Source organism: Neomonachus schauinslandi, chromosome 1 (assembly GCF_002201575.2).
Source record: "Neomonachus schauinslandi chromosome 1, ASM220157v2, whole genome shotgun sequence".
NCBI lineage: Eukaryota > Metazoa > Chordata > Mammalia > Carnivora > Phocidae > Neomonachus > Neomonachus schauinslandi.
Genome location: NC_058403.1, coordinates 5,976,108 through 5,989,453, shown reverse-complemented (window position 1 = coordinate 5,989,453; position 13,346 = coordinate 5,976,108). Strand labels below are relative to the sequence as shown.

Below are 13,346 nucleotides of genomic sequence, written 5' to 3'. Positions count from 1 at the left end.
TTTCTCCTATGTTTCAACTAGAAGTTTTATAGGTTTTGCTTTTACATTTAAGCTCTGATCCAACTTGAGTTAATTTTTGTGTAGGATTTCATTACATTAGAAGAATATTACAATTGTAAAGGTATACACTTCTAACAAGATAATCTCAAAATACATGAAGTCTAGGAAACAGAAGTGGAAATTTCAGTAATTGTTAACTTTTATTTTTTAATCATAAGGTTATGAATTTTTCCCTAAATGTAGGTTTATCTACATGTACGATTTTTGGTATGAGATATTTTCATTTTTGTTTATTTCTAGATAATTTGTAATTTCAGTTTTATTTTATCTTGGATCCAGAGTTATTTGGAAAAGTTTTACTATTAATTTCTTAAGTTTTTAATGATCTTTCTCTTATAGATTTTTAATTCTATATTTGGGATATAGGATATAGTCTGTAAAAATCACCCCTTCATAACTGATAAAAGTTTCCTCTGTGGCCAAGAACATGAGGGTTTAAAAATTATTTGACAAGTATAAGAGAATAACACGTTATTCTATTAACATCTATTAGTATATATGTATATTCCATGCATATCTATTAAATTGACTTTGTTGATTATATTTGTGTATGTCCTTAGCATAGCATCTGGCATATACTTAGCACAATGTGTTTATGGAAAGGTATGTTTTTAATGAGTCTTTCTATTTCTAGATGTTTTGATTTTCGTATCTGCCATGTTGTATGATGGGTAAAGGTCTATATTTTCTTCATGGATTTTTGTCTTTTAGCATCACATCACATCTCTTTTTCCTAGTTGATGCTTTTTGCCTTAAATTCCCCTTTATCTGGTATTATCAAGGCCACTTGTATTCCCCATCCTTTTGTTTCAATTTTTCTTTGTATCATTGCTTTATTGTGTTCTCATAAATAACATATAACAGTCTATGTTAAAATCCAGTCTTTTTTTTTTAAGATTTTATTTATTTGAGAGAGAGAGAGTGAGCATGAGCAGGGGGGAGGGTCAGAGGGAGAGGGAGAAACGGACTCCCCGCTGAGCAGGGAGCCTTGATGCAGGGTTCGATCCCAGGACCCGGAGATCATGACCTGAGCGAAAGGCAGATGCTTAACCAACTGAGCCACCCAGGCACCCTAAAATCTAATATGGCTGACAACTTCAATTCCAGTCTGGCCAAGTAAGTTCCTATTGGATTCAGTTCTTCACCTGTAAACTCTGGCCCCCAAAACAAACATAAATGAGCAACAGGTAATACCTCAAGGCACAGGAGAATGAACAAAAGCAAACGGATTCAGAATGGACCCTTGAAAGACAAGAATGGCACAGGATGAGTTACCCACTGTCAGGGTTTTTGGCCTGACGGCAGGTCAACCCTCCAAGGAAGATAAGCCCCAGTAAATACCCTTGATTCTTTTGGGCCTGCAGAATCAGAGGACCGAGTTTGGAGGAACCGCAACCACTGGAAAGTGAGGGGGGATCCCGAAGGAGAGAGCTAGGGAGGGTGTGTCTGCAGTTACGGGTATGACCTTCAGACCCCCTGGCTGATCTCTGAACCATGCAGAGATGGGACAGGTCCCAGCTAAGGACGAAAGAAGTCCTCTGGGAAACAAGTAGAACCAGAGAAACAGAGTTTACAGTTGGAGTCCCAAGATATTAATGACTCACTCAAACAGACAAAACAATCAAATTTCCACCTTCTTCATAGGTGGCTGAATCTAAAGAACTCAGTCTCCAAAACGTGACTCACAATGTCCAGGGTCTGACCCTCGATTCTTTGAAGTATTTTTATTTCCTTACCTCTATATTCACACTCTTTCCTATGACACCTGAGTTTTTCTGAGGGTTTAAAGTTCTTGACTTCACCACTGTTAGTGTTCTTTCTTTACAGAAGTGGCTCTCAACCCTCACGGCACATTAAATTCATCTGGAAGCTCCCCTCCCAGAGATTTTGGCTTAACTGATCTTGGAGGCAGCCCTGGCATCCTACAGCATTAACAGCTCCCCAGGGGCTCCTGACCTGCAGCCCGGGTTGGGGCTGACTGCCAGTGTCCACCCTTCTCCCCGATCCTCCGGGGAGGAGCCGGTCGGGGCCCACCTGCCTCCCCGCCCCCCCCCGCCCCTCAGATCACACCCCGCCCCGCCCAGGGACAGGCAGCTCTGCTGACCGCTGACCACTGCCCGCTGCGGGGCTGAGGGCAGGATGCAGGTGGGGGAGAGTACCCCACCCTCCAGGCTGCTCCACGGCACCCCAGCCCCTGACCCGGGCCCTCCTGTGGCTGGAACACACCTGCTGGGGGCGGGGAGAGCGCTGGGAGCCACTCCCACCCGGGCAGGGCCTGGGCCTTAGTTTCCCCCTTCAATTCAGCCCTTTTGCCGCCCATCTTCCGAGCGTTCTTCCCTAGTTTCTGGCCCTCAGACAGCTCTGATTTTCCTGGCAAACAATTTGGTCCCTTCAAAGCCCCTGGAAACCTGGTTCTAGTAGGTGCACAGTTCGTAGGGAGTGGAGGTAACGGGATGGCCTGTCCTCTCAGCCAACTGTTTTTCTGCTCCCCATCCCCATCCTGGGAATGCTGCTGACCAGCCATGTGCTGGGTGGGAGAGGAGGAGAAGGGGAGATGAGATCTAAATATTGGTGGGAAATGAACAAATGATGATTTTGGCTAAATTTAGAATTTTTTGAGGTATGGTTTATATTTGTTGTTTATACATACATCATGAGAAAATGAAATATATACAGACCTTAAAACCAGTTGATAGACATGTTTATGTTAATTTTGGATAAAAGATCAGAAGAACTCTCCAATGGAATATGGGGAAACTCGTAGGAACTAGCCCTTGGGCGACTGGCTGGCCCATTTGCAGATGGCAGGGAGCATCTGTCCAATAACTAAGAAAGCCTTGAGTTGACACTATAAGAAATTGAATTATGAACTGTTCTGAAACCCAGTGAATGGACCATAAAATGACTGATGCCCTGAGCCAACCTCTGTGTTGGGCTGTTCCACTGCTCTGTGCTTGAGATGTGTGGGTTCCCCTCACACTCAAGTAGGTTTCTACACATGCATGGTGACATGTACATTTTGTACATTGATTTAATTCACTTGGCCAGTTTATACAAATTATAACGGGATCTTTCATGCACTGGCAGAAGAAAGAGAACCATAAGCTACTGCTTCAGAAACTTTATTTTAGAAAATGGCCTTTTTCTTGGAGAAAAAAAAGCAAAAGTAATGACTTCTGTAGCCTCATGGGAATAATGCACGAATGACATGAAGGCATGAAGCCCAAAATACTCTTGCAAGTTGCAAGCCCAGCGTAGATCATGAGTATTTAGGAGGGATAGAAATGGACTTTAAAATATAGAGAAGCAAATTCTAAAACATGAGTGTAAATATTAAAACAAAGCGAAACATCGAAAATGCTTTCTCTTACAATGTAGCAGCTCCTTCCTAAAAGGGTGTGGTTATAAGCTCTCTAAGGGCACCATTGAAAAGCTCCCGTAGTGGCCAGACATAACACAGGGACACTTCTCTTGTAATGGCTACCTGAGTAATCTAGGAATTGGTATAATTTAATAATTCATGGTTTATTAAATGAAAAGTTGCAGTTATTTACAAGTCTTAGCATTTTGTCATCAGACACAAAATACTTTGGGGGTATGAAGGAAAAACTGGTTCAGAAGATTCCTGCAAAATAAATTGTTAACCCAAGTTAGAGTCAGTTTGCAATTTTAGAAGATTCTAAGGGCAGAAGAGAGCCAGGCCGGGCAGCTATTGGGTGTGGCTATGGGGTCCACACAGGGACGGGGAGACACTTGTCTCTGAGCCCCAAGGTCACAAAGTCTTCATCAAACTGAGAAATAGAATGTCAGCAGCTCCCAATCAGAAAATGACAATTATCACATGATCTCACTCATACGTGGAATTTAAGAAATAAAGAAGAGGATCATAGGAGAAGAGAGGAAAAAAATGAAACAAGAGGAAACCAGAGAGGTAGACAAACCATAAGAGACTCTTAATCTTAGGAAACAAACTGAGGGTTGCTGGTGAGGGAATAGGGTAACTGGGTGATGGACACTGGGGAGGGTATGTGTTGTAATGAGCACTGGGTATATATAAGACTGATGAATCACAGACCTGTACCCTTGAAACAAACAATACATTATTTCTTAATTAATTGAATTTAAATTTAAAAAAAAATGTCAGCAGCTCCTTTGATGCCTGATGTGCACCTCCCTGGTGGCCCTCGGAGAAACCACCACCCCGAATTTTACATTCATCAGTGTTAGTTTTTCTTTGTAGTTTACCACAAATGGATAAACCATTAAGAGATTATTTTGTTGGGAATAAAAAATCCCCTTTGCTTCTTACTTACAACGCTGCTTCCAGAAGGAGCCTTGAGGATGGGTTGGGTCCCCCACATTCTCCCACAGTGCTCCCCTGTCTCCCCCCAAGGTCTTCCCCAGGCCCCAAGCACCATCTCCTCCCTCCTCCTATAACCTCAATGTGCCCTCCCCCCATCAGCTTATGAAGATGGATACCCCGGTGGGGTGGAGGAAACTCCCAGCCCCCAAACCCCATCTGCACTTTAGCCCCACTTAGACTCCAGCTATACTTAAGCACAATATTTAACACAGTGCCTGGCACAGAACAGGAGCTCAGTGAATAAATGGTGGCGCATAGGATTAGGACCAATGCTTGGGCTCCATGCAAACTCACTCCCATATCCTGGCACATCTTCACCCATGTCTGTAGTGTGGAAGGGAACAAGGGCCCCCAGTGACAGTTAATGTGACCAACAATCTAGTTGGTAGATTACATCTGTGACATTGCGAGTATGAAATATGGCAGCCAGAGTCCCTTGGTGCCTTTATAGGACTGGATGGCCCATGTGTAGAGTGCCTCTTGTCCGCTCCGCTGTCAGGAAGCCTGTGCTTCCAGCCCACAGTACTCCTGACTTCATTTCCTGGAGCAGAACCGAGTGGAAGGGCTGAGCTGATGGACTCTCAGCCACTCCCACTGCCACTCTCCTCCTCCTGAGGGCACTCTTGTCTCCTGTGCTCTCTTCCCTTTTCTGTTCTTCCTTCTTGTCATACTTCCCGTGTTTCTTACTTTCTGGGAAAGGCTGGTCTCTTGTCGATCCCCAGCCAGCTGGAACACGGCTCTCTGTGTGAGAGAGCGTCTTTTGATGCTGAGGAGCTGCTTCTTCCAGAGTAAAGTGATTTTCAGGATAGAGGCTGGAGGGGCAGGTGTTTTGTGGGTTGAGTTGTGCTGCCCAAATTCATATGCTGACTTTCTAACCCCTAGTCCCTCAGAAAGTGGCCATTTTTGGAGACAGGGTTTTTACCAAGTTAAAGGTGACATAATTAGGGTGACCCCTAATCCAATATGACTGGAGTCCTTATTAAAAAAGGAAATTTGGAGACAGACTTGCATATAGGAAGAAAGCCTGTGAACATGAAGAGAACCATCTACCAGCCCAGGAGAGAGGCCTGGAACAGATCTTTACCTCGCAGCCTTTGGAAGGAACCAAGCCTGCAATACTTTGATTTTGGGGCCTCTGGGCTCCAGAACTGAGTGTACATTCTGTTTAAGCCCCACAGTGTGAAGTAACCTTGTTATGAAGGCCCTAGAACATTAAAACAGGGTGACTGACAGATCAGAGCTATTTAGGAAACCTCATGGTTCAAGGTAAGTATCATGGAAAGAAAGAGGGATGTGTGTGTATATATATATATATATATATATATATATATATATATGTACATGTGTATATATATACACATTTGTATGGTCTCATTTTATCTATATATGAGGAATGGGGAATCCTTTTAAATAGGGGAATGTCAAAAGGGCATCTGCACCCCAATGTTCATAGCAGCAATGTCCACAATAGCCAAACTGTGGAAAGAGCCCAGATGTCCATCAACAGATGAATGGATAAAGAAGATGTGGTTCATATATACAATGGAATATTACTCAGCCATCAAAAAATGAAATCTTGCCATTTGCAACGACATGGATGGAACTAGAGGGTATTATGCTAAGTGAAATAAGTCAAAGACAAATACCATATGATTTCACTCACATGTGGAATTTAGGAAACAAAACTGATGAACATAGGAGAAGGGAAGGAAAAATAAAACAAGAAGGAAACAAAAACAAAAATAAAACAAGAAGGAAAAATAAAAGGGAAGGAAAAATAAAACAAGATGAAAACAGAGAGGGAGGCAAACCATAAGAGACTTTTGACTATAGGGAACAAACTGAGGGTTGCTGGAGGGGAGGTGGGTGGGCGTATGGGGTAACTGGGTGATGGGCATTAAGGAGGGCACGTGATGGAATGAGCACTGGGTATTATATGCAACTGATGAATCACTGAATTCTACCTCTGAAACTAATAATACAGTATATGTTAATTAAATTGAATTTAAATAAAAAATTAAAAAGAAACAGGGTAATGTGCACAACTCTCAGCTGGCATATTTAAATGGGAGCTAAATGGTGGCTAAGCTTTGCTTCCATCCTCAAGGAGGGTGTCTTCTACAGCAACATCTACAGCAACACCTTGGGTGGGTGCCCTGAGGGCTGAATGGCTTATTTAGAAACATTTTTGTCTGTTTGGGTTTAGAACATCCTGTTGCCAAACATTACTAAGTCTGATGCTTCTGATCTCTCTGACATAAAACCTCATTTGAATGTTCAGATTCAACGCCGACTGTAGAAAAGAAACCCTCATGTCTTCAGGACCATACATACAGAACTCTTCACTGTGGTCTGTCTCTGGGTAGTGCTCATGGCGTTTGTGGGACTCAGTGCAGCTCTGGAATATTTGGATCATTTCACAGCAAGCATGTGTACTTTTGATATTTTCAGTGCAACTATGGGAAAAGTGATGTGCTTCTTTGCTTATGTCCCCAAATACCCCTTTTCTATTCTGATGATAGTGGAGATGGCTTCCTACTTTTGATGTTCTTGTATTACAAATTTTGAACATGATTTCTTTTCATTTGGCCACAAACTTCTCAAACTACTTTATTGGTATCCCTTGACTTAGTCTCCTGTTTAAATACAAATTTCCCCACTCTGGGTTTTCCTGTCCTCTTTATTTTTAAAAATATCTTAAAATCCAACGATCCAACTATGATCTCTTAAAAGGGATATTTACTATAAAGAACAGAAGAATTGCAAAAGCAAAGTGATGATCCAAAATGCACAAATAAAATTATAGGGAAAGGCATCTAAAAAAGACAGAAGGCTGCACAGGAAGGTCTTTGAGCTCAGCTTTGAGGGATAATGTACAAAGGATGGAGGGAGAGGTGCTCTATCTAAATGGAGTAAAACTCTTTGGCAAGGATCTTACAGAAGAGGGTCAGGGGACCGACAAGTGTAAGATCTTTCCTTGAGGAAGATTCTATTATGCAGTAGAAGGAGAAAAGCCAAGAGAATCACTCACTCTGTGGTCTGCCAAAGAGGTCTTCTGGCTGGAAAGAGTAGAACAACATATAAAGGGAGGTAGACAGAGGGGAGGGGAAAGGATAGCCATAAAGCCTAACAGGCACTTATATGGCGGATGGACGTGTCAGCTCCAGATGAGTCACAGCCCAGAGTATTCCTCAGAGCTCCTGCCAGGTACCTTTGAGGATTCACAGTCGTGGATAAGGGTTCCAAAGACTGGGAATAAGCTCGTGTGAGTTCTTTTCAGAAAAAAGGGAAAAACAGAGACTCTGTGGACTGGTAAACGTCAAGTCAGCCCCTTGTAGCTTCTGGAATGGTGTGTGAAAACAGATGGTTTCTGAACATTCACAATAGGAAATAATGAACACTGAGTGCCAGCTTAAGTTCCCAATGAGCCATAACCAATTAGCCTCATTTTCCTTCTTGTGTTTAATTAGTGAATTTAGGAATATTGTATGCATGTTTTCATCTCATTAAAACACTTGATGAAGTTTCTCATATTCCTTGACAAGGTGGAGAAAGGGGGAAATATGAGGCTAGCAGCCAGAAAGCGAATTCTTAACTGATGAATGACTGTCTTTAAACGGAGTCGGTTAAGGACATAGTGTTGAGGTAAAGAGCTGTCATCTTGGGCCACACATTTCTGTCCTGGGATGGTTTTTGTTGTCAGTCATGCAGATGAAGACTTAGATTTTCTTATGAGATTGCAGAGTCCCTGAAAGCAGTCTTACAGAAATTCATGTCCCATGTGAAGCCTTGGCTAATGACTTGCACATAATGGGTTATCAATGAGTATTTGTTGAGTGAATAAATGAAGAAACAGAATGTTTATGAATTAAATTTGCATATCACAAGAAATCTGAATGGAAATTTCCATTGAATACTGAAGATGAAAAGTTTCTCTAAATAGTGGAACATTTAACAAAAACCAATATAAGGGGGCGCTTGGGTGGCTCAGTCATTAAGCATCTGCCTTTGGCTCTGGTCATGATCCCAGGGTCCTGGGATCGAGCCCTGCATCGGGCTCCCTGCTCCTCGGGAAGCCTGCTTCTCCCTCTCCCACTCCCCCTGCTTGTGTTCCCTCTCTTACTGAGTCTCTCTCTGTCAAGTAAATAAATAAATAAATAAATAAATAAATAAATAAATAAATAAAATCTTTAAAAACAAAAAAACCAACCCCCCCCCCCAAAAAAACCCAAAAACCAATATAAGATTTAGAAAGAGGACCTTTCTGAGTTCTTGGCCATGCGGGTCAGGGCGACCTGACCTGGGGGTCCTATGCCAAGATGTTTCAAAGCCTTATTAAAAATGTTTGGGCCCTACTATACCCAAGTTTACCAGGAGATCTGGGTAGGAATGGGGTTGATGGGTTTCATGGTTTATAAAATCAGGAGTGTTGATAAAAGAAGTAAAGCTTTGAAAGCTTTGAGTCCTGTACCTGCTCATGGTCATCATTAGTTAGGTTTACTTGGAGGACACATCAGATGGCACGTCATTCTGGCTATAAATCTCAGCAAGTTCTGTTAGATGGGAACACAGAGCATCACTGTACCCTTGTAGACATGATGGGAACACAGAGCATCGCTGTACCCTTGTAGATGTGAAGTTTCCTTTGCGGCATGGATAAATGTACCTGTGAGAAGCAAAAAAAAAAGATTTAAAAAGAGTAAATATGTATTTTTGCATTAAATTTATTGTCTTTCCTCCCCCAACCGCATGTGCTATGGCTATGTTGGGCTTATGGTTTGGGCTATGGAAAAGATCAGGCCACATTGATAGAAAAGTGGTGTCCATCTGGTCCCATCCTTGTCTGTAGTGGTCAGATCACACCTAGAGTAGTGTATCTGTTTGTATGTGTGACATATTTTCAGAAGCAATATACAGTTTGGACCAAGTCCAGAAATGGGCAATTGGAAACCATCATTTTGCAGAACTGGTTAAAAGGATGAGAAATGTTTAACTGAGGAAAAGAGAAATTTGAAGGTGAACCTGTTGTTAGAATAGTGTACCAGATTAGTGCTGGGCCAGGAACCGACTGCATCCACATCCGCTGGGGTCATTCTCAGGAAATCTTGACGATTTCCAAGACCCAACCTAAGATCCTGTCCAGCTCCAAGAATCTATTACAAGACAAGGGAGAGGTATTTTTACAGCTGGTCATGCACATATCATCCTAGGGGGCATACTGTAGAAGAAGAATCCAGTGGGACTCAGGTAGTATAAATGTTGCAAGTAAAGTGACTCAAATCAAAAAATCAAAACCAAATGAACAGTGTGGTGGTTGACAGGTCTAGTGATGGATGAATGGTCTTCTGTGTGCGGTGGAGAGCTCCCTGCCACTGAGAGGTTTAGGCAGAGAGTGGATTACTAGGCTGCTATTAAAAAGGACTCCAGCTTTGGGAGGGAAGTTAATTTGGAAAAGCTTAAAGGTTTTTTCATTAATTCAACAAATATTTATTGAGTTATACTACAGGGCTAAGGAGAAAGGGCAGAGCAGGAACAAGGCCCCGCGCTCTTGGAGCTCACCTTTTGTGATTTAATGATTTCAACAGAGTCCAGTCTTAAAGAATGCCAAAGTAGGAGATGGAAAAACCACAGGCGAGCAATTACACAGGGAAACGTGTAACTTAGAAATAAATGTATTCCCATTTATTCAGCAAAGAATTAAGTGGAAAGGAGAGAAATGGGGAAAATTGATTTTGAGTGTAAATTTAGGCTAAAGAAGTTGGCAAGTATATAAAGTGTCATTAAGTATTCTGATATATATATGTGTGTGTGTATATATATATACATATATATAAATTTAGTGTTGCTGGGCGCCTGGGTGGCTCAGTTGGTTGAGCGACTGCCTTCGGCCGAGGTCGTGATCCTGGAGTCCCGGGATCGAGTCCCGCATCGGGCTCCCTGCTCGGCGGGGAGTCTGCTTCTCCCTCTGACCCTCCTGCCTCTCATGCTCTCTGTCTCTCATTCTCTCTCTCTCAAATAAATAAATAAAATCTTAAAAAAAAAAATTTAGTGTTGCTATATTCAAGAGAGTGAAATCCTGATGTTTTTTAAAAAATATTTTATTTATTTATTTTTAGAGAGAGAGAGAGAGCGTGCGAGTGGGCGGAAGGACAGAGGGAGAAAGAGGGGGAGAATCTCAAGCGGATGCCTCAGATCCCGATGCAGGGCTCAATCTCACTACCCTCAGATCATGATCTGAGCTGACATCAAGAGTCAGGTGCTTGGGGCGCCTGGGTGGTTCAGTCGGTTAAGCGTCTGCCTTGGCTCAGGTCATGATCCTGGGGTCCAGGGATCGAACCCCGCATCAGGCATCCTGCTCAGTGGAGAGTCTGCTTCTCTCTCTGCCCCTCACCCCACTTGTACTCTTTCTCTCTCGCTCTCTCTTTCTCTCAAATAAATAAATAAAAATAAAAAAAGAGTCCGGTGCTTAACCGACTGCACCACCCAGGCGCCCCAATCCGATGCTTAATTAGCCCTCAGACGGAAGAGAAGAGCAGACAGGAGAGACGGTGATCCCAGAAGGGAGCACGTGGATGTACTTTCTTTTACTCATTGGTCTTGATAAGGGGTTTCTGCAGGCAGTTAAGTTTTTAGAAAAGGACGCGGTCTCAATAATGTTTTTCTGCTTTCTTCAAGCCATCAGTCAAAAGAAATTTAAATTCAAATGTTCTCTTGCTTTCAATGATTAGCTTAGCATTATTCTAAGAACAATACATTCACATTCTATGATTTACATAAGTAATTTAGGACTCTACAGAGTTTTTTGGTCTTACTTTTGAATTTAATGTTAAATTTTAAAAACTTTAAACATGCACAGGTCAAGAATGTGATCCACATTCACAAAAACCCTCCTGCTATTAAAAAAAAAGACACCCTAGAAATACTGTATTACATAAGACAAAGGTCCTTCAGAAGGGGAGGCTGGGCTTGCGAGAAATAGAGGCAGTATTCAGAGAAATACTGCTTGGGAATTTTTTAATCTCAAAGCAGAAAACAAATTCTTCCATTTAGGAAGACCCACGAGAACTAAGCAGTAGAAATACAAATCAAGAACAGTGCTAGGAGTGAGTTGGACAGTTAGGGAGTCAGGGCCAGGGTCCCCAACAAGAAAATATGGAGTCAGGACAGCTAAAATAAAATAGCACTGACATCTCATTTTGCAGCTTAGACAGGACCAGACTAACGTTCTGCTTTGCAGCCTTTGAGAAGTGATTTCTGCAAAACATCCTAAAATAAGACACTTAATCCCAAAGCATTTGTCAATATCATGGGCAAGGGGCAGTTAAGACATAAGCCCCCAGGTGTCAACAAAAACAAAGACCATCAGCACGTGGATGTTAACCTAATAGACAGATACGTGACCAAAGCCCTGATTGGCACAATTCAGCACACCCTGATTGCTTAAGATAGTTCCGCAAAAGAGCTCATAAAAACCCCTAAACTTAGAAACTCTGAGGGCAACCCTCTCGGGACCCCTCCCTCTCCGGGAGCTTTCTACTCTTGCTCAATAAACTTTGCTTTGCTGCCCATCACTCTCCGTCTGGTCCACCTCTTCATCCTTCGAAGGAGCGTGACGGAGAACCGCGGGCACTAAAGGCAGAGAAATCCTGCAACAACAGTAGTCCCGTGGAAATGAACCAGCAAAACACCCCAAATGAAGATCCTAAAGGTAACCAGGGAGCAAAGTCAGGTGACCCACGAGCAAAACTGAGATGCCACTAGACTTCTCAAGGGCAGTGGCAGCAATCGAAGTCAGGAGACAGTAATGATAAGAAGATGGCAGTGTTTGCTCTCAGCGCTTTCTGTTCACTATCTCATTCAGTCTCAACACCCTCGAGGGCAGGACCAGTGTGGTTCCCCACGTGGCCAGTTTGTTCGCTGAGCTCAGGCTCTGGGAGTCCCGTGTGAGGGAGGTCCTAGAGCTAGGGATTGGCAAAGCCTGTCGGATTGCGGGGATTCTGTACACGCAGCCTGTGCTTATAAGAATTATGCTGCATAGGAGCATTGTCAAATAGCTGAGAGAAAATCCATCTAGAGTTCTACAGCTGTGGCCAGGAATCATCGAAGAGTGAGTGCAAAATAAAGACGCTTTCCAGACAAGTAAAATGTAAAGTAGTAGACCTTCACTGAAAAGGACAACTAAAGGAAAAAAAAAAAAAAGAGTCCAGACAATATAAAATAACAAAAATAAATGACAATGAGTTTGGGCTCCAAATAAAGGGAAGCTGGGGCGCCTGGGTGGCTCAGTCGTTAAGCGTCTGCTTTCGGCTCAGGTCATGGTCCCAGGGTCCTGGGATCGAGTCCCCCATTGGGCTCCCTGCTAGGCGGGAAGTCTGCTTCTCCCTCTCCCACTCCCCCTGCTTGTGTTCCTGCTCTCGCTATCTCTCTCTCTCTCTAATAAATAAATAAAATCTAAAAAAATAAAATAAATAAATAAATAAAGGGAAGCTGAAGACTGGGGCAGGGGTTGGGGCTGGACCCTGGACAGGGAAGTCTTGGCATTGTGTGGGAGGCCAGGAGGGCTGATAGATTTTGGACTTAGGTCGTGTATGCCTACTCTCATCTTAAGAATAACCACTCAGGGCGCCTGGGTGGCTCAGTTGGTTAAGCGACTGCCTTCGGCTTAGGTCATGATCCTGGAGTCCTGGGATCGAGTTCCGCATCGGGCTCCCTGCTCAGCAGGGAGTCTGCTTCTCCCTCTCCCGCTCCCCCCCTCTTGTGCTCTTTCTCTCTCTCACTCTCTCTCTCAAATAAATAAAATCTTTAAAAAAAAAAAAAGAATAACCACTCAAAGAATAGAAAAAGAAAGCATAATTTCCAAACTCATGTGGAGAAAAAGGGAAATAGAGGAAACTTAATTTATCTAATAATTGTTTTGATATAA

The 13,346-nt window shown here is 42.8% G+C and overlaps 1 pseudogene; it reads left to right on the top strand.

Annotated features, from left to right (window-relative positions):
* Positions 1-8,742: 8,742 nt before the first annotated feature.
* Positions 8,743-8,914, top strand: LOC110571064 (annotated as a pseudogene).
* The last annotated feature ends 4,432 nt before the right edge of the window (positions 8,915-13,346 follow it).